This window comes from Leuciscus leuciscus (genome assembly GCF_965113295.1).
Source record: "Leuciscus leuciscus genome assembly, chromosome: 2".
Lineage (NCBI taxonomy): Eukaryota > Metazoa > Chordata > Actinopteri > Cypriniformes > Leuciscidae > Leuciscus > Leuciscus leuciscus.
The window spans coordinates 8,413,535-8,435,936 of record NC_138726.1 but is presented as its reverse complement, the minus strand read 5'-3'; the positions used below and the strand labels follow the sequence as shown (position 1 = coordinate 8,435,936).

Genomic DNA, 22,402 nt, shown 5'->3' with positions numbered 1-22,402 from the left:
ATATATATATATATATATATATATATTTTTTTTTTTTTTTTTTACAGCATTTATCAATCTACATTATTGCTAATTTATAAGTATTGTGTTAATATATAACATATTAACTATTACAAACAAATCGAACTATTGTAAAGTGTACTACTGTTACAAATGTTTATCATTGCATACTGCATACAGTTTCACTTTGTTTTTAAAAACTAGTATACAGTAGTAAGTGGTATACTGCTATTTCATTTAGAACATTTCCAATTTTCATTGTACTGTAGCTCTAGTTTATACCTTCTTAGAGCTCAAAGGGAGTATTTCAAATGTGTGTGTGGGCTGACGGGGGTGTGGACTGTAGTGTGGTCACTATCTGCTGTTATACAGAGGAGAAGCTCTTGTGGATGTGCAGCGGGCTGGCAGAGCACAGCACAGTGATATTGAGGTCAGCTGTCCAGAATGATCTCATGTTAAGGAATCGGCGAGTCAGCAGGGTCAGAGCAGAAATGCTATGACGACACTTTCTCCATGCCGATAAGGACTTGCCCTCTTTCCGCTCTTTTCCTGGGAAACAGAGTGAGAGAGTCCCACCGGCACCCTACCAACCACACTGGAGAAATATCACAGAACACACGTTGTTCACACACCTCTGTTATGAAAAAAGGTACCTTCGCTTTTTTTACATTTTGTGATCTTTTCTTCACATTTCCTGAGCACAATCTCTCTCTATTCCAGACTTTTCTACCACACACAGCCTGTGAAGTTCTAAACAAATATCAAAATAGCTTAAAATAGCCATTGGGACGTTTCCTGGATGTCATGGTGGTGCAAACCGATGCCTGAACAATCCCTGCCTCTGTTTCCCATGTTGCTCTGACTCTCAGCCAGACAGACGAACTGAGCTCAGGAATTCGACATACGGGCAACGAGAGCGGATTCATCCTGAAGAGTTCCGTTTGGAAAGCACAGGATTGTAAACAGATAATAGCTCTCTTGCAGAAAGGAACCGGAAGTGGGAGGGATCAGGCCAGAGTTGGTGCTGGAGTGTGTTTTTCTCAACTAGCATTGTGTAATAATGATGTCTTAATTTGGCCATTTGAACGCTTGGATTGGTGTAACAAACGTGATAGAACACTGTACAAATCTTTGTACATGTGGCCAAACGCACACACCCTACCCCCAGCCGCTGCTGTTAAAAGATAGAGCCCGAGCTCTTTGTGATTTTGAGGGTGTGTAGATGTAAGACGATCAGCTCTGTTGGGGGCAACTTTGTGCTGCCTCCAGCTTAAACTTTCCCATCGTTTCACTTTTCATCGAAAGAATTCCCCCGGCACGGACACATTCCGCCACACACACACATTGACACACAAACATATGTCTATAATTTATGGCTGCGAGGTCCTTGATCAATTGATAGCAGAGAATCCTTTGGTAAATAGAGTTTCAGACATATTGCCAATAGACTTGGGCTATTGATTGGAGTGTAAATTAAAAACTTAATCAGGTCTCTGAGATAAGATTTATCTCCACCCCTAGCAAATTACAAGGTGGGCTCGGAGTCAGGCGAGGCGGCCAGCAGTGCCCTATGAGAGCGTGCCAGTTCCGGGTATCAGAACGCACTCCCCTCTGCCTGGTTTTAGTCTACACTCACTCAGAAAATCTTTGCACGCTTTCTTTCCCAGCCCATTGAGTGTGCTTAGGGTATTTGACATAGTGGATTACGTTGTCAAAGTCTTGAGAAATCGGGATTGGCTCTAAAAAGATTGCTTGTATTTCTTTAATGGATTGACTTGTTTTGTAATCCTCTTCCCCGCATTTTCACACTCTCGCCTCGCCTTGTGATGAAATATGTAAATCGTTAAACTTTTGCCTCGTTTCCTCAATACCCGCAATCCCCTCATTGGTCATTTTCACAATAGCATTTATGCAGCCTATCATTGTGTACATATTCAGCACAAGCCATATATTTTATATGTATTAAGACAATCCCTTTGAATTGCACATTGATTAGATTATGGATTTTTACAGTAATTGCGAAGCGGAGGTTTTCTCTGTCCCAACCTGTCTCCATTATTAATATTGGGAAATGAGAACACATTGGAATAAAAGCGTTCCTTGTGATGCTCATATCTTGGCGGAGGCATGATGTGCCAATAGAATAACCACAGATTTTGTACGATAATTGGCGTTTACCGTTTTTTTTAAACGTCAGTGGCATTGTGCTCTTCGGATATCTTCCATTCTCTGTAATTAAAACCAACATTTAGTCTGTGATTAGAGGATGTACTAGACTCCTCTGTGGGATTATACTGCTCTCATTATCTCTCCATTCTGCTGCTCATATTCAGAGCAGATAGAAAGACAGAAGGAGGAAGAGGAAGAAGCCTAATTGCTAGATCATCATACTTAATCTATAGGTGAACTTTAGGAAGCCCTGGAAAGCAGCTCGATCTGGAGATGCTTGTACATACTTAAAAAAAAAAGTAAATGCAAGAAACTGCAAGTTTCTTTTTAGCAAAGAAGTTTTGATTTGTTGGGTTAGTTAAAAGGACTGGTGGGGACACCAACATCCCACAATGGGAACCAACATGCAAAATGGAATGGAATGTTCTGGTGACTAGCCATGCTGGTATTTTCAGCAGGGTCATCCATGACGTCACTCATGATGAGGCAAGTAGCCTCACCAAAAAGTCATGTTAACTTCTGTCCTCCCAGGTGAAGGGTGTATTGAAGGTGTAAGTAATAGCCTCTCTGGCCAGATAAGCTGTGGAAAGACTGGTTTAGTTAGGAAAAAGTGTAGGGGGATCTTAGCCTGATAAAACCACTCTTTCCCTCTGTAATACCCAACAGCTAAAATCAATACATAGGATAATACTGTTGCTATTCCTTCAGATGCTTTTGTCTTCCGCAACGCTCTGCCCACATAGACTACATCAGAATAAGTGTCTGTGTTAGTAGACACCTGTGTAACTGGCAGGGACTGATAGGCTTAATCTACTATATTTTAGATTTACTGATAAATTGCTAATTTAGTTCCTCCTGAGGCCATGCATACATTTTCCCAAGACACACTTCACATTTTCTCTTGATGTGGACCCATGTGGAATCCTGTGTTGTGAAGTTAAACATATAGGTCATATGGTGGTAGTGAACTGATTGTTACTTCCAAAGGATAAGAAGCAAATGGTGTGTGTGTGTGTGTGTGTGTGTGTGTGTGTGTGTGTGTGTGTGTGTGTGTGTGTGTGTGTGTGTGTGTGTGTGTGTGTGTGTGTGTGTCTGTCTGTCTGTTTTCACTCAGGTCAGGTGTATGGGTAAATCTGAGTGAGGGAAGTTCCTGTCAGCACCTTGATTTTTCTGGAAGTGTGTGTCTGAGTGTTTCTTTCGTCCACCAAACTTAGTGGCGGAAAAATATTCAGCTCAGGCCTCCTGCTTTTCGTCATACATGGCCTACTCAAAAATACTTTTGCCTCATAATTCTTGGACTCTGATGACCTTACAAATAAAAAGGGGACTAGCCAGAACCCTAGCAATTAGCTATCCTAGCAATTAGCTTAAATGCTAAAGTTGTATGGTGTTTCCTCTTCTTTTATACGTAATTTCCTGTATTCTCTATTACTATACCTATTAAAGGATGTAACAAAAGAGCAAGAATAAAATTAACTAGTGTATGCTAAACTCTGCCTAAATGCTAAGGTGTTTTGTGGTTATTACTAACTTTGGCGTTGGTTTTAGTGCATTGCTATTGTACTTGTACATCTGAAATTGTATTTTGATAAGATGTATCATTTTGTATTTAGTACAAATATGAGGGACGTATTACTCTACGTACACTTAAGCATACTTTTGAAAAAAGTAATTTGTACAAAAATAATATGCTGTAAAATAAATACTTATCTGAATGTATTGTTTTAAGTTTTAAGTTTAAATTTTAATTAAATGCAATTAGCTGAACTTTAGAGTGCTTTTTTTTACCCATTTAAGTAGGACTTAAGCACATCTTTATATGTAATTTCAGAATTATTTCTATTGTCTAATGTGAAGTCGCAATTTAGGATCAAATATATTAACTTTTAATGTAATATTGAATAACAGTTTAACAATAATAACAGTTTAACAATACAGTAAAATTATAATCAAGGACTTCACATTAAGAATGTTAGTAAACAGCAAAGTGTACATCTTTAAAGCATGACAAAGGATTAAGTTTTAAAATGTACTTTTAAAGTAAAACTTTTAATTTGACATTACAAAAAGTGTACTTAAGTGTGCTAAAACAGTCATGAAAGTGTACTCTGAGTACACATAAGTTGCCTTCATTTCATTAATATTATATCAAGTTCAGTTTTGCAAAACATATACATTTAATATTTGAAATACACTACAAGTGCACATTCAATACAATTAACCGCAATACAAATAAGGTACAGATTGAAGTTGAATTTTTTTTTTCAAATCCCTAATCTTAGATATATATCCTCACAAGCACCAATAAAAATTAAATATTTTAATTGTAAGACCACTAGTAAAGCGACACCATTTATTTTTCCAGCCTTCTCGGTTGTCATAGTGCCGCTGTAAAATATTGCCCAAGGTGCCGTGAGGTTAGCCTGTGACATCCTCACCCAAAGTGCAGTGTATTAAAAAGCACTGGGGCCCAGATCTCAGTATATCACAGAGAGAGAGTCTGTGATAAGGCCTGCCTGCCTGCACGTGGATCAATGAAGGTTACTGACATCATATCACAAAGTGATAGCCAGTGCCTTACCCCCGGCTATTTAACAGCCCACAAGCTTACGGAGAGAGGAGACCGCGCTACGAGGGGCTTTCTGCTTTCTCTCTGTTACCCCTCGACTACCCCGTCTCTTCACCGTGTCACCTGTCTATCATTTGCTGAACTGCTTTGGTGGTGGGCTGTCCATATCGATGCTACTCAGATGCTTTAGCACTATAATAATCTTTCTCACATTTGCCTCTCCGCCTTTTTTGTTCGTTTTTTTCTTCTGTGTCAATACCGTGCTGTGTTTGGACTCAGCGAGCTGTTTCCAAGGGCCTTAATTGGCTATTGAATGCTTTCATTTTTTTTAATCAAGTATTTTGATCATGGCCACATCTATCGAGCGTACGTTTGTGTACTATAATTTCCCATCCTGTAATCTTGTGCCTCTTGAAGCCGAGCAAAATGATTTTGGTGTAGAGAGAGAGAGACAAACATCTGTGTCCAAGGAAACGTCAATGACCTTCACATCTTTACTGACCATTTTTCGCCCTTGTTCGTCTTTCTCTTTGACTCACTTCCTGTTATTATCATCAGACTTCATTGCTTTGTCAAGTTTTCAGTGTGTCAGGTCTCGTTCTGTGTGACCATGCCTCTGTGTTAGTGTGTGAGAGAAAACGTGTGTGTGTGTTTGTGTTTGTGTGCATATAGGCGCTTATACTCTCAGGTAGCGTATGAGTTCCATTTATCAGCTGCCCGGGGCACATTGTAGAGGATTTCCCCCAATGGGTTAGTGTGTAACTGCTCTGTCAATACCTGCTTGTCAAGGTAGTGGAGAGCAGAGGGAAAAAGACCCCTCACTCTGTGAACCGAAGCCACTTATTGAGCAGCCAATAGCTATTTACCTCCTGACAGGAAGGGGGAGAGAAGGCCCCAGCTGAGGTAGTCAGACTTTGGCTCTCTCTCTTTCTCTGTCATTCGTTTCCTCGTCTTGTTCAGTGTGGTTTTAAGTGGACTTATGAAGTATACATTAGCAGTATAACCTAGCTTCTGTGTATTTCGCTGATCAATAGCTGTGGAAGAACAGATTAAGAGCACGCTCGAGGTGATTGACCCTCCCAATTTAGAGGGTTTCACGCTACTGTAATGCTAATGTTACATTTCCTCTTAGCTCTAAGCTTTCCAGACTGAATTTTCTCGTTTACTGTGCAGTTTTTGAGAGGAAATCAGTGGATTTAAACATGGTAAAATTGTGTTCAATGGAGCTGAGAGTACTATACCCAAAGTTTGGGAGAAGCTATTTCATCTAGGTAATCTTGTCAATCACAAAACTAGTGCTTACTTCACTGTGATGATTCCTCACTTTGCATCCCTTTCACAACCCCATCTCTACCTTCATTTTTAATCTTCCAGAAGGGAACAAACTTGAGTTGAGTTCAATGCTATGGCCCATATATAATGTATGTGTATGTACATGTATATCTGAGCTATGCTGTCCACGTTAATTTGTATGGCTTTATACCCTTACTTAATGACATAAATCGTCTCATTTGTTTCCTAAAGAATTTTAGCAATAGAATCAGAGACAAAGTTGATACTGAGGTCCCCCGAGCATTTGAGCAATAAAATGCATGTTGGGTGGTGGATGGGTGATTGTGATGCAGTGGTTTGTCTCTTGTGCTGTAAAGCCATGTTTCCTCCGTGGAATCGCTGTGTTGACAGAGAGCATCTGGATCTGGGCTAGCTGCTACATAACATGATCAGCGGCTCGCAGTGTGGAGGTGACCCAGCCCAGGCTGATTTTCATCTGGCAGTCACACCCTGCCCCTCACCCCCTCCGCCCTTGGGTCGCAAACACCTCTTGCCTCTCCTACCCCATTGCCTGCGCCCCACCATGAATGCCTGTTTTGGTGGATATTTCATTTAAGCTGATCTACTTTGATTCAACAAACAAAAGGAGCTTTCTCTGTGATCTGCATTTTTTCCTCCTCTTCTTTCCGTCCGCTTTTGTTTTCTTTAAACTTCTCTCTCTCTCTCTCTCTCTCTCTCTCTCTCTCTCTCTCTCTCTCTCTCTCTCTCTCTCTCTCTCGCTCTCTCTCTTTTTCTTTGTGGGTTGAGCGGAGCGTTGTGTTCCATGCTGGGCTGTTGGTGGCCTGTTGGGACATGTTTGGTATACCTGAGTCACAGCGCAAATGTTTAACTCATGCAGGTCCACAAAGAAAACACACACACACACACACACACACACACACACACACACACACACACACACACACACACACACACACACACACACACACACACACACACACACACACACACACACACACACACACACACACACACACACACATGCACAGCTGCCCATATCAGCCAAGCATCAGGTGTTGTGATGTAAAAATCTGTACATTAAAGCAGGCACACACATACTCAGTATGCTCAAAATAAAACAAAGCAAAATCCTGTGCCCGCACGAATGGCCTCTCAATCATACCACACACGAATCGCCCTCGGTAACCCTGGCGCCTTCCTGTTGCCAAATTGGAAATGTATTTCATGTTTATTAAGTTGAAATGAGACGTTAATTCCGCAAAAAAAAAGCAGAAGAGTCATGCTAGAGCAGCATCTGAAGATGTCCCGCTGTTAAAGGACAGCTGTCCAAACAAGGAGAGGGGGGGAAAGGACTTGAAAAAACACATTATATAAACATTTGACAACAGTTGCTCTGTAATCTGGTATTACTTCCACAAGCGGAGGAGAGACCCATGGTCCTGGGTAGGGCCGGGCTGAAGGGGGACACCACTGTGGTGGGGTTGAAGCCTGGTGCGCTGAAGAGGTCAGTGGCAGATGAGAGAGAATGAGGATTCATGGGAATCCTGCTGCATAGAGCTAATCACGTTTGATGTGCATGTGAACCCGAGCAGGTTCGTCGTAACACGGCTGGGCATGCGTGAGGGGACACTGGTAGGGGGTATGAACTGGGCACGATGACCCACTAATTGGTTTCCACGGTATTCTAGTCTCATAAAGCTGTTTTAGTATATATTACAAAATACACTGTACCCACATCTCCCTATTTTTTAAAGAAAGATTATACTTCTCATGTCTCCCTTTCTTTGAGTGCTTTGTGTGTGTGATTGTTAGATGCTTTGGGGGGTTTCCAGCGTAAAACCGCTCTGAAACAGAAGGAGGTTTATGTCCTTGGCCTGGTGGTGGGTGGCATACATTGCAATTATCTGTCAGACTGTGAAGAGAAGAAATGTGTGTATTTTTCTGATACATATATCTGTGACTGAAACTAAATGGTAGCCTACACCATAATGTACTAGTAGTAAATAAGGCCTACTAATATGCTGAAGTATAGATGCGATCAGGGCTGTGACCTAGAAGTCAGTATGTTTCTTGACACTTTGAGCCATGTTGGTCAAGTGGGTAATACAACTTTGAATATGGATTATGACATTTCTTGTTCCTATTCCTGTTGTTTTTAGTCACCTCTACTCTATTGTGTCAATAAAAGTGGCAGGAGGTCACAAATAAAGAATTTCATAAAGTCAGAAAACAAGAAATATGTGTGTTTTGCTCTGATACATTCATCCATGATTGAAACTGGATGCTTCGCCTTCAGCAGTTACACAAATCATACCTTAGGATACAAAATGTTATCAACTATTGTTATTAGCCAGAATTTGAGTGCATTAATAGTTTGTGTTCCTAAGTGAGGCAGAACAGACTTCTGTATCAAAAATCTGTGAAGAGGAAGAAAGAGAAAAGCCATGAGAAAGGTGATGAGTGGTGGTGAGTTGTACCAGGATAAAGTAGTTAAAAGTGAGTCAGCTGCTCCTTTGGATCTTATCACAGACATGCAAACATACACAGACTTCCCGTGCCCTGACTGTCATCCCTTTAATACTGTTTTGGATCTGTTCAGGTGTGGCTACCTTTGGCAGCAAAACCTAGTGCTTAGGGCAATAACAGGCTAGTAGGCAGGTTGCCAGTTCAACTCTGCAAACTTTTTCAGCTACTCCCTCTATTTCTCTTCCGCTCCTTATGTCTCCCTTTCCCAAAGTGAGATAGACCTTTATACAAGACTTGGAACACTTCAGCTGATTCAGACTTCAAACATAGCAGCTTAAAAAGAACTCTTGTCTATTAAAACATACTTAAGGCCCTTATTTGCTTCTGTGATTCTGTGGGCATGTTAGAGACTTAGAGAGACAGAGAGGGACAAAAAGAGGGCGAGGGACTCACACAAAGACATTCTTCTCTCTTAGTAGGCCTCAGTCTTTTTAGGATGTGATCTTCCCACATCAGAGTTCAGAGAGTAGGGGTCATGTCTGGAATCACTCTCCAGGCTTCATCTTTTGCTCACTTCTAACCCTCATAAGTCAGTCGTTCTTCACAGAAATGCTGCGTGGTGAAGGTATGAGGTTATATCTGCCAGACATTCTCTCGTGCAAACAAATAGATAGCTAAGTGCATTTTCGGTCAGCTCTGGTAAATCTGAGGACATTTTGTCACGGAATGGAGCTGTTGGAAAAAGTTAAGATGAACACAACTGAACATAGCAATCTGGCCGCTCAGCACTGATTCATTAGTGACTCATGTGCTTGATGCCAGTATTCCTGGCTGTTTTTAAAAATAAACCTCCCCATTTCTCAACCTCATCTCGCTGAACTCTACATAATAGATGAGTTTATTAATTCACTCACCACAGCTTGTCTTGTTCAATCATTACTCCGTCCCAGAGTTGAGGAGCCCCAGTAGAGTAGAGCAGAGCAGTGCCTGCTTTCCCTCAGGTCCCTGTCAACCATTCAGAAACCTACGGAGACAGCAGAAAAGAGCAGGCCAGATTGAGTTGCTAAAGAGGCCTTAGTTAGCTACAACCTTCTCTTCACCCCATTTCCATAAGAATATCAGTTTAATAAATGAATTTAGGTCATAGCTGCGTCTTAGTGTTCAGATATGGTGAGCAGTGGTGCCCATGCAGGAAACTTTAGTTAAAATCCCCCATTTCCACTTCGATTCTGCATCTCTCGCCATTGTTTACTTTCACTGCCTCTTAATTTGAAGTGACAAGAAAAGTAGGAATTTAGAATTGATGTGAAAACAGCGGAAGTTTGAACTACGGCTAAGACGGTCTAATTGTCGCGCGCTAAGGAATACTGCTTCCCTTGTGTGCTCAAACAAAGACCTACAGATACAGATTTCTCCTCAACTGTCATAAAGGATAGAGAAGATAAACAAACTGCTTTATTTTGTATTTTAAACTTTAATGGACTTTTCCAAGCTATACCTTTTTGAGAAAGCTATCAAGGTCATTATGTCCATTGAGTTGAACTATTTCATTATCCCTGAACTGTTTAATGCTGCACACATACTGAAAGTGCGTGTATATTTATGGATTTGATTATTAGCGTGGTCATGTGGATGTTTTTGTTTGCATAGTAGTACAACAGTAATTAGAAGCTATAGGGGCCGTTTGTGAGCCTTTTTATTCGCTGGCTGCCAGGGTTAAGCTGTCATTATGAAAATGGCCATCCTTCCCCTGTCGATACCTTTCTTCAGCTTTTGTGTGGAGAGCTGTGCTTTAATTACAGGTCTGTGAGTGATGTCACCGCTGTGGCGTCTGCTGCCATTCACCCAGCACCTCCCCATTCTCCCCATACACGTGTGCTTAAACACACACCTGCCCCAGCTGCCCTCCATACCTACCTCAATCTCACCCCCTGAGTCTTCCTCAGCCACACTGGTGCTCGGATCTGAACAACTCCTACCTAACCCCAACCCCCACCCACGATTGTTTAGAGATGGCTTGATTATTTGTTCTGTGAATGCGGTTATTTAACTTTCCTCAAGCGGAAGATAAGGAGCCCTACAACTGTTGTAACAAGAATGAACTTGTGCCAGAACGGAAAGAAGTTGGTATGTACGCGAGTATGAGCAAACGTCTCTTTTAATTGCACGTATGTACACCTCACACATGAGTTTTAAATGTGCGGGAGTATGCAGGGGACGTGTCTTTGAATAATTTGGATTCCTCAAGAGGTTATTGCCGGAAAGAGCAGAAGAAGGGACACTCCACTGAGGGAACATTTCAATGGTGAAACACTGGAGAGGTTAAAACGGCTGAACAAAAAGGATAAGAGAATGTTCAAAGCAAATCGTTGTGGACGTCATGCATCAGCAGCACTACACCTGACCTAGGGAATGTGTTACCTTAAAGGGCAAAAAAAACAAAACAAAAAACGCCTGGAGACCATGGAGCTCTTATCGTAGATGTTAGATGACCCTGCTGGAAAAAAAAGATGGCTCCATCATGAAGTCTAAGAGCCCTGCAGAAAAACAGGATTAAAGAATTTTTCTCTTCTTTTTGTGTGTGCGGAGAGAGCAAGGGGAAAGAATGGTAGGTAATGTTATCTTGTTCACAGTTACAAGAATCCTGCTCAGAGAATTCTATGGGGTTTCAAGTTTCTAATATGTATATAAAGTTTCTCTGGCACAATAGAGCTTTTGTGGAGTGCAAAATGACCCCCCTTTGCCTCTCTCCCCTTCGTTAAAAAAATGCATTCATATGCTAGCAGAGCTGCGAATGTGGACTCAAGTTTCTGCTATCTTTATGTGTTGTGTCGTCACGGAGCCCCCGCGGGCTGAAATGTGCATCTCATTCACCAGCTCCGGCACTCTGCCAGCACTGCCAGTGCTCCTTCCAGACATGGATTAGGGAGAAAATCTAGGAGAAACAACAAGCTCCTGACAAAAAAATAGCTGGAATGACAGGTAACCCAAGTCAAAGAGAAAGACATCGAGAGAACGAGAAAGAGAGAGAAGGCAGACGATAATTACAGAGCTTTTTGTTTTCGGGTCCACTTTTAGCTGGCTACTTAAGTGCCTGATCCCAAATATATGCCTTGTAATTACAGTAGTGGGCCCCATTAGGGCAGAGGTCTTTGGGGGATTATGCTTTGTGTGTGTGTATGTGAAGAGGGAAGAGATGGCACAATTGTGTACAGTATCCTTGTCCTTGATTGGCTGAAGATGCTTGGGTCCTTGGTTGAGTCAAGTCCCAGGATTCCCCTTGTGAAAGATTTGATTTCAGTTTTGTGAGCGCTGCTTGAATTGCCCATTCTCAGAGTTCACAGCCGAAACATACAACATCACATCTACGGGTGTCTCCCTCACTACAAGCGTTCCTTCTCGTTCTTTCTTTGTCTGTGTGCTGATGCAGGGAGATTTATGGAGATTATGACAGGCTGTCTCAGTGATGACTGCCCAGTGTGGCGTGTGTCATGTCGAGTTGACGGGGACTTTTTGGTGGGGTGTCCATAGAGGCCAAGGGGTATCACTAGACTGAAGGAGATGGAGCCAGACCTCACTTACAGGGGAATTTTCAAGCCATGGCACCCGACCAGATCCTTCCATTGTCTTAGCTCTTGTAGATTAGCACAGTGACACACAAACACAAGCTTACACAAACAAATGGGATGGAGCCTTGGCTTGAGACTGAGTAGCGGAGAAGGTGAAGGCGACCAGGGGCGTAGCTGTGCCTTGTGTGTATGCTTGTTGGGTACATTAAGCCAACCTGAGAGCAAAAGAGGAAGATCTGCCTTTTTAAGCTGTTGGCTTGCCTAATAGATTCTTAAGCACTGGCTTTAATGCATGTTAAACCAGGATTACCCAATCAATTATGGCCAGTACAAACAAGGATTACTTAAAACACTACATTTTTCTTGTGTAGAGGGTAAAAACAGGTGATAAGACAAGCATTTCGTCCAGGTCGGCTTGACCCTGAGTGAAAGGGACGCAGGGAGATGTTCATTGTCAGAGGGTTGTCAGGAACAGGAGATTGCATGCCCTTTCCACAAATGCCACCAATAAATGCCAAGGTTATTTTTGTAAATGGAAACTGAAACTAAGACGAAAACGATTGATTAAAAAAAAAATAAAAAAAATAATAAATTACAACAGTTATTGAAAAACTAACTGAAATAAAATAATTATTATCAAAAATAAATAATCGTTTTCGTAATCATTAAGCTCTCATCCCATGACGGAAAAATATGATCTGTGTGGAAGTTTAGGAAAAAATATGTAGATGCCACATCAGGCATGTGAGGTTAGCTTAGGGAGCGGCGCAAAGCAGTTTAAAGTGCACTGCGAATGTCCTAACCAGGAATAAGGGACGATCGATACATCATTTTATGTTCGTCTGGATGTTGAGAGGGAAATGAGCATCACAACATACAGTACTGTAAGAAGTGTGACTAAAATAAACACAGTGAAAATATGTTGAGGCTCTGCCATTTTTAAGTTTCATTAGTCCCAATTATGATTTATGCACAGATGTTTGTGGGTATAAAGTGAGCATGACACAACAGTTACAATATCATGATTATGATTAAATAAGATAAAAGGCACATCTAATATAACCAAATTACTTTTATTTTAATTTTTCACTCAGTCTAGCACTTTCAAATATGACAATTTATACTCATATACACATTGATGTATTATTTACACATGTATATTATTTATGTTATTCAAGTGTCATCAGTGTTGACATTGCAGGATGTTCTGAATGAGCGAATTGTCCAGTGAAGTGAGGACTGAACAGAGACCCTCAATCGGAGCACAGCTTGTGTGTAGAAATTCTTGACTGATTCATTTTGGCATTTATTTGCATACTTTTACTATTACATATCCATTTTAAGTTTGTGTCGCTACATTTGCATCACTAAGCTTAAATGAAAATAGAGGCCAAGCAGTTGGAGCTCCACCAGTGCTGGGTATCACTAGACTGAAGGAGATGGAGCCAGACCTCACTTACAGGGGAATCTTTCAAATGTATTGCTTTGGTCTGGACATTAGAAAGTGTTCTATTAATTCTGCTAAACTTTAATTAATAAAAACTAAATAGACATGTGTTTACGACATAAAAACTAAAACGAACAAAATCAATAATGAAACCAATAAAAATTAAATATGAAAATGATATTAAAATAAAAATGCTAAACTATAGTAACCTTGCTCTGGACCCTCTTCCGGGTCCACACTTTGGTGACGTAATGGCACGTAGACTTGTAGTAGACCATTACTACTTGTATCAGTGTGAACTCTATCAAAGGTCATCTCAGAGGCTCATAGCGGGCACAAAGAGTGAACTAGTGAACATCCTTCTGCAACATAAAATGTCTAATGGGGCACTATACAGTCATGCGGATATGCACACACAATAGGCATCACAGAAGTTTGGATATGTGCATCAAGTATTTTCCTTCTGCTTGTTGTTGCAATAAGACCTTTAGAGGACCCTATCCACAGATAGTGATTTTGCTATAAGCGCTGTTATACCTGTATCAGCCTCTGAAGTAATTTATTTGCACAGGTTAGGTTTTTCTTTTGAGGAATAAAGCAAGGGTTATGCTTCCATTGTGAATTACATGTTGCCAGTGTAATACAATTTTGGTTTGGCCATGTTTAAAGGGGTTATGCAATATATGTATTTAGTAGTTTCTTTGAATATAGAACAATAACATGAATGAATTGCATATTTCTTTAGCTGACGTTTGTGTGTACGTGTCTATGTTCTAGCTCTGACCTTCCTGAAACCTGATCTGGAGGGTGTACCGTAGAGTGTGCGTGCTGATACATCCCCAACTCTGCAAATATACAGAAAGGGCATAACATTATGTCTGTTTACTTATTTTAATCTCAATTAGCAGCCAGAGTCTCGCTGCACAATGTGAAGCAAGTATGGACACATTCTTGCCAAACCAGCTCTGTGTGTATGTGTGTGTACTTTTGTGTGCTTAATTGAGCTCACCTCTCTGTGAACCAGTACATACTCAGTGCATGTTGTAAGCACATGATGGTTGGAGCTTGCCCACACTCTACCGCCTGTTCCCTTTCCATCGTTCCCTCACTTTTCTCTGACTCACATTTCCATGACACCTTGACTGCCTGTTGTGTCATTCCATGAGTTTCTTTGATGGAGTATTTTACTCCGGCTTGCGGAGTGTGAGTCCTCCCTTTGAGACGATACGCTTGGCCTTTGAAAATAGCTTGTATGTCATCTTAACCTCCGAGTGAGGGGTCAGCCCCTGTTGAAAAGAGTGCTCAAGGCATAAGAGAGCAGGAGAATCCCACTGGATGTCTTTTATAAACCCTTTCACCCTTTAAATTCCTGCTCCATCCCTCTCTGCTCACATCTCTGTCTGGGTGAGTGAATGGTGACTGTAAACCTTCTCTACCCTTCCTTATGGCTGGGTGACTGTGGTAGGAAATAAGAGTGGCCTAATCAGGCCTAATAAGAATGTGTTAGTGACAAGGGGGGCTGTTGAAAGGGCTTGAGTCCTCTGTGGAGACACAAATAGAGAGAAGACAAGCCGGGTTTTGAGTTACCAATGTCTGGGCCAATCTAGCAGAGCTCTCTTAGTGTCTCCTACATAATGTACTAACACAGGAGTTTACTGCCAGTTATTGCAGCTACTATCAGTAGCAGGCAAGAATGTGGTTGCATGTGCTTTTGTTGCATGGGTTATCAACACATAAGAGTGTCACAATAATTAAAAGGAAAAATCTTTAAAAATGAATATTTCTTTCTTTTTTTTCTCTGCCTGTTTGTTGCACCACATGACATTAACAACCAATGAAACAGTTTTGTTAAAATAGTATTGTCTTCTAATCAGCAGTAAAAGATTATGCCAAAATACTTCCTTATTTTTCTTCATTATATCACGATAGTTGTATCACCCTGACACATCTAAGTAATAATATAATAAAAACTATAATAATAATATGAGTATCACGTCATTGACCCACATCTGCTACTGTTGTTATTGTAGTTCGATACACATTTTGTTGGCTTTAGACATGTGCAGCACTTGTATTTTAGATCGTCTTTGTCACTGTAGCAACATTTGTCTTTGATATCGTTTGATGCGTCTGTTGTGCAGCTGTATGTTTTCTAGTGTGTGAATACAATCCCATTTTTATCACATCTGTGTCAACAGCTGTGGGAGCCCTCAAGCTAACTCCCACATCCAAGTGAGCTGAGAGACAGGGGAAACACACACACACATTTTTTTTTTGACTGTTTTACCCCCTTTAGAAATGAATCCTACTTAATTAAGAAGCAATGAAGAATCCACAGATAGCATTCTGTAATTAGCTTAAGCAGGGGCTGCTGTAACCAGATCCACTGCATTAATGACAACATAAGGCACTGTGAAAAGCATCATTGTTCTCTGGATAATTGTCCTTTTAGTTAACGGTGGGCAGGGGAAAGGCTCTCCTTGTTAGAGGATCTTGGCTTGGGGCTGTTGACAGCCAGGGGACCAGATAAGAATGGGTATCCAGGGATGGGGCTGGCACTGGCCCTGTGCCCACTTTGACAAGCCCACTTGTGCCCTCTGCCGAAATCTGGATGGCATGTATAGGAATTAGGCCTCCCCAGGGTGTGAAGGGGGGCATGTGTTAATGACATGCCCCTAAAGGCTAATGAATGAAAAGAGATCAATAAAATAAGGCAGATGTATGCAAACAGCATGCTGATTATGCTGCCTAATGATGCCTGCTGCAACAGAGCTGAGACGGGAGGAACGGGGAGGGGAAGGAAAGTGCCATAGAGGCACATGGAACATTTACCATCTCCTCACACACTACCACGGAGTAAATGAAACGGCTTCTACTCAAGGGGTAAACTGTCAACTAAATGTCAAAGATATTTATGGTGGTGCAACTTTTTTGTTTTCCTCTGTCCATTTTGACAATGTTGCATTTATATGAATAAGGCAGTGTTTTCTGTATCGCTTAGTCTACCGTCATTGCAAGAGCTTGCAACCTGAATGGAATGTGATGTAAACACTGTGTAGCACAAAATAATGCCTTAAAAACACATTTTCTATTGAGTTGTCCTCACTGACTGCAGGCAAAAACAAAGAGCGACCAGTGTAGTCCGGTTCACAAACAAATCACAAATAACTTTTTATAACATTAATCATGTGCTGTTAAAAGTATAATATTGTTTATTCATGTTCATTCATAATACATTTAATTATTGTTCATTTAAATTACTGTAAAGCTATAAAAGTATTGTTCATTATTTCATATTAGGTAATGCACTAATGTTAAAATATAGAATGTGCATTTTTACAAAAGCTTTTGTATATAGTAGTATAGTGGTAATATAGTGGTATTAAGTCACACTCTACTGTATTCTTTCAAAACCTTTGTATTATGGTTTATATCAGCTATATTGCTATAGAGTGTTTAAGGAACAATTCTCCTAATCTTTTAATAAACTTCTACATATACTGTAGTAACTTTTGTCATTTCATTATAAGTTATTCATTAAGCTTTTTGGATGTAGTCAGGGGCTGGGGGTTAGGGTGCAGCCTAAAAAAGCAGATAGGTTCACCTCCTCTTTTCTTTGAGCTCCCTATTGTATCCAACCAGTCGGAGCTGTTAGAAACACGATATCTGCCTTTAAGCAGAGAGGGAGAGCAGCCAAGACTTAACTGCTGTCTCATCCTGGCAACTGCATGGATGCTGTCTGCCTCCATTCATGAGGACTCAGGGAGATGGAATGAAAAGAGAAGGATGAGAAGAGAAAGAAGTCCCCTCCCCCTTTTCCCTCTCCATTTATTCCAGGATCAGGTCCTCTGAGGAATGTGTCTAGCTCTGTGTACTTGTCCAATTCAGCCTGAACTAGAGACACAGTCTAAGTTCAACAGATAAAGCCCAGGTCTGCACTTTCCCCAGCAGGACGTTTCTGGTGTTGGGTTTCGGTGTAGGAGACTGTACATCTTAGATTTTGAGTTTTGTTTTCTTTGTTTCCTCTGACCAAGCCACTTGAATTTACAAAACAGGCAAAAGGACTTCATGAGAACAGATGTCCAACACCGTGGCTTTGTGCCATTCTCAGTAGTTGAGACGTTTGCTAGTGTGCTTAGAGGGATATTGTAAATGAATTGTCTGGTGGAATGAAAAACTGACTGATGACATCAGAGCCAGCCACTGACAATTGGGCTGACGTTGTACTGCTGCATTAGTTTAATAAAAACAAAGATCCAGTGTACATCAAGCCAATCAACACGCTCTGCAATGCATCAGTTTTTTTATTTCGTTGGATTAAGAATATGACTATGCCTCTGCACTCCCCTTGGGCTTGAAATTAAAACCCTAGTCCACTGTTGAAGACCTTGGAGGACTTTCCAATAAGAGGCCATAGAGCAGGTGGTGACCCCCTGTGGCCTTGGAGTATATTATTGACCAGGGTCCGGCACCCCAGTTGATTGCTTTATTGTATTGCTATGGACCTCAGTGGCTGGAGACCTCTAGTTGACCCGGGACTGGAGAGAGCATTGCAGTGACCCTCACCTTAGTGGAAGAGATATGTGGCTTTGACCTGTGCCTTAATGAGGGAAGGCTTGACCTGCAGAACTGCAGGGATAATGGTTCTTCTTCCAGTCACCTTCCTTCTGTCTCAAACTGTAATTTAAAAGCTGTTGGGTCACTGGTGTCCTCCGCATTTGGGGTGGGGCTCTGCCCTAACTGCAGACCCTGTACATGACCCAGGGGTGTTTATCATGTTGGTCTGGCAGGAGGGAGGAGGAACAAAATACAGATTAATCTTCTACAAATAACAACAAAATGCCGCAGGATCACTTTAATACTCGAGTGCTGAATCTACACTTCTACTGGTATCCAGTGACTCCTTCAAAAACCTCTTTATCATTGGACATGAAGGGTCAGTAGCGTAAAGGCGGATGAAAACTGGTTAAGCATAAACTCATACCTCCCCCTAGTCAATAGGAATGTGTTATTGAAGCCCCAACTGGAGACATCATGGATTTTTTTGCTTCCTGTCTCCATTTCTGGATAAGACTACAAACCCCGGAGTAGTGATTGACACACAGACCTGCTGGATCTCCCGTGCTCTCCATAAACTGTCACTCTGTCAACCTGATCAAGGCACTTTAGACTTGCAGGAGAAAAACCTCTCTAAATGCACATGCACACGCTTCTCACTTCCTTATTACCTTTTGTTTTCCTTTGTTTTGTCTTAAGTGCCAGTTTTCAAAGGCTTCCATCAAAGCTCAAGCACTAAAAGTGGGTTGATGAAATGTTTGAATACCAGTCTGGAGTGAAGCATACTTGATCCCCTCTTACATGTAATACCACCAAAATACATGTAATGTGATGTGTTTCTCTCAAGATTGTATTTTCAAATTGACTTCTCTCTTTGTCCTCCTAATGAGGAACAAAAAGGCTCAGTTAATGAGCAGGCGGTGACAGAGCCAACAGGTGTTGCTTTGGCGTCCTTGTCCGTTCCGCCTCCCCCACACCCGTCCCTTTATTCCATCATGTCTTATTGGCTTACATTTAAGTTTTAAAGCTAATCATTTAAGTTTTGTCTGTTAATCTTAAGATTGCATGTAGTCCTAGGTTTGGTTAGGCTTTACGTCCTGGTCGTTCTTTTGCTTCGAGCATTACAGCACCATTTACTTTAGTATGCAGAGCTTTGTTTGTCTAATGCAGGCTTGTTCACTGTGACCCAGTCAGGCTAGCCACTGAACTCCCTCTGCACCTGCCCAATGAAAGGAGTGCACCTGGCATCATAGAGTTCACTTCAATTAATCCCTCCGAATTACAGTCCCTGAGCCAATTAAGCACCTCTCATCTTACACAGTCCCTCCCCAGCACGAGGCTCTGTCCATTGCTGACATCAACCATTCAGCCCTATTGAGAGAGGGGTTGGGCATAACACCTTTGCTCTCTTCTCCATATAGTCCATGCAAATTTTGTCCCGTTCTCCTCTGCTGGTTTTATAGATTGCCTGATCCTTGAAACTCTACCTGAAGAGCTGGAAATAAAACACTTGGACCTTTCAGAGCTTCCCAGTGGTGACTACAACTCTAGATAATAAACAACTCTGGACTATATATGGATATGCATATGCATTATGTGTGTGCATTTGAGGCACACTTTTGCTCATCTGCATTCAAAGTCATGTGGACCATGTCCCATGTTGTGTTGGCATGCATACATATCCTCCCACTCCTGCTCAGAGCCCTGGCAGAGTCAGCAAACTACAAGCTTTCTGCTCCACAGAACGATTTCATTCACAGTATAGCACTATATCTGGCAGCTTTCCCTCAGCTTGTACACACACACAGACACAGCATCTGTGTGTGACAGGTTCTCTAATGGTAAGGAAGATTGAGCAGAGCAGTACTGTGGCCTTAGGTTGAGATTCAAAGTGCCTGGCTGTTGATCTTTTAGTCCAGTTTCCTTTAGTAATGTAAAAATGCATATCCTGACAGCCATTGAATGTTTATCTTGTTTTCTGGAACGCTTCCTCTTTGTCAAAACAGTGACGACATTAATTAAGCACAGTTTCAAGCTCTTCAAGGCCTGGCAGATTCCACTCCCTTCAAGCAACATACAGACTTCATTGTGTTATATTTTATTAGCATTGAGTGTTTTTTTTGTTGTTTTTTGTAGTCAGTGATATATATATATATATATATATATATATATATATATATATAATAAAATAAAATAAAAATATTTTCAAAATCTAGTTTCAAACACGTGTCATGTTTAAAAAAAAACGTTCATGTTCTTCGGTATCTATCAAGCTCTTATCAGCAGGGTTATGGTAGTTCACCATTGGAGTGTCACAACAGTGACTCTGTGTGCACTGCTGGCAAATAGATCTAAAAACCTTTGCTTACTGTGCTATGAACTAGCATGTCTCTTTTTTGTCGCCGTTTTGGAACCATATTTAAGCTCAACCTCCATATGAACAAGTCTCTGTTGCAGGGTGAGAACACAGACATGTAGCCTTTCTTTAAACACGCTTAATACTCGTTGCTTTTCTGCCTCTTTTACCCCTCTTAATCCACCCGGCCTCCTTTCCCAGCGAGAAGTGACAGATGATGGACGGGAGTTTATCCCTTAGACTCGCAGCAGTGAATGGGCCCTGTCGTTACATTATGATGTGTTTGCAGGAAAAAAGGTTTCTGTGTTACTCCACCATCATGCCAAAAATAACTTTCTGGGTGTGATACTGATTTGTCTGTACTCAACATTTACTTTTTGGCACGTTCCTCAAGTCTGTATTACTTACGGCTCATTTTCTGGCCTATACGTTGAGCTCTGGGAGACCTCTGGTTATTGAAGAAGGCGTGTGTGTTGGATGTGAGGGTGGGGTGGGGGGTTTCCTTGTATCTTTGAGTCTCTCATTCTGCAGGTAATTACACAGCAATGTAAATTACATCGAGGCAGCAAAGAGCCATGGCCCCTGCCGGCACTAGCCTGGCCCTGCATTCGTCCCTCCTGCCTGACCCTGCAGCTGACGGCTTAACACAACAAGCCACATCTTAGCATCGACCCTTGTTCATGGCTGCCCTCGGATAAATCATTAGCAGATGATGCTTTCTTTTAAATTCCCTTTCTTTTTCCTCTTCCACTTTCCATGTCTACCTAACCCTGCCATACAGTATATGTAGTTCAAAAGAAATCCTGTCTGGTTAATATTTAGCTGCCAGATCCCCGGATAAAGGGGTGGAGACAGTTGCTTAGAAAAGCTGAAACTCATAGGCACACATACTGGAGATATGTTTCTGTCTATGGAGGAATGTGGCTTCTCTTCCAGAATCTGACCTTTGACCCTGTTCTGACACATGACTGAGATTCTTTAAGCTGCACTAACAGCTCTCTCTCTCTCTCTCTCTCTCTCTCTCTCTCTCTCTCTCTCTCTCTCTCGCTCTATGCTACAGTCTTTTCCTCTGCTCTTAGATGTAAATCCTAAAAACATGACCACAGAGTGACTGGAGATCAGTTTCTCTGTTTTTCTACCTCTCTCGCCCAATCTCTCTCTCTCTCTCTCTTTCACCTTTTCTTTCCTCCTTTCTCTTTCTGGCCCAGCTGGGCTCCAGATGTAATCTGCATTTCATGTGGTGCAGTACAGGGAGGCAGGCCATGTGAGCGGAGCAGCGTTGGGTTGAGATTGGGCCGGGCTTTGGGTCTGCCGCTCAGCAGTTCAGCTAGATGTTGCGGTTAGTGTGATGTGAACTTTGACAGTCTGTGTCATGCCTAATGCCTCACTTCCCAAACACAAATCAGTGAGGCTGATTTATATCTAACAGGTGCTGCGTTCAGTGCTGCAGCGGAGCTGATGGGATGGGGGACAGCTTGTAGCCGCCTCATTAAAGAGAGAAGGACATAGAAGGCAGTTCCTCTGTCCGACGTCCACACCCGCCGGATACAAAGCCTATATGTTAGAGAAGGAAGAACATGCTTCTTCGATTTTGACAGTTTTTTTTTCCCGTCGCACATGCTTTGGATTTCCTCTCGCCCTGCTTGGGCTTTTAGGCACAGTGGGCTCTCTGACCTCTGCTGAGTGCACAGTGGCTTAAGCCCTGGCAGACACCACAATGCCAGGATTGTCTGGGAGTGTTGACATGCCAGCAAACTTTGACGGGCTTATGTTAGTGGCGCGGTGTCGGTTTCCCCCCTGCCGCCCCTGTGAAGGCAATCCTTAGCCTCCTCTCTCTTCTTACTTTCATCTTTCTGTCTGTTTCTCTCCTTTACCTTCTCTCTGATAGCGGTTCTTACCAGTTAGCTTTTAAACTTGGATCTGGATCCGTTTTAAATCCTGATAATTGACCAAGGGTTTGCAGATATCCTTTGGGC

The 22,402-nt window shown here is 41.8% G+C and overlaps 1 protein-coding gene across 3 annotated transcripts in view; it reads left to right on the top strand.

The window, feature by feature from the left end:
* zfhx3b (zinc finger homeobox 3b) overlaps positions 1-22,402 on the top strand; it is a 150,432-nt gene that overhangs the window by 22,977 nt on the left and 105,053 nt on the right. The window contains exon 1 of one of the 3 annotated variants that reach the window (XM_082161295.1): positions 7,031-11,105. The exons of the other annotated variants lie outside the window; for them this stretch is intronic. The gene's annotated coding sequence lies outside the window, so the exon portion shown is untranslated. Of the gene's footprint in view, positions 1-7,030; positions 11,106-22,402 lie in introns of those variants that run through there. 3 annotated transcript variants of the gene reach the window in all.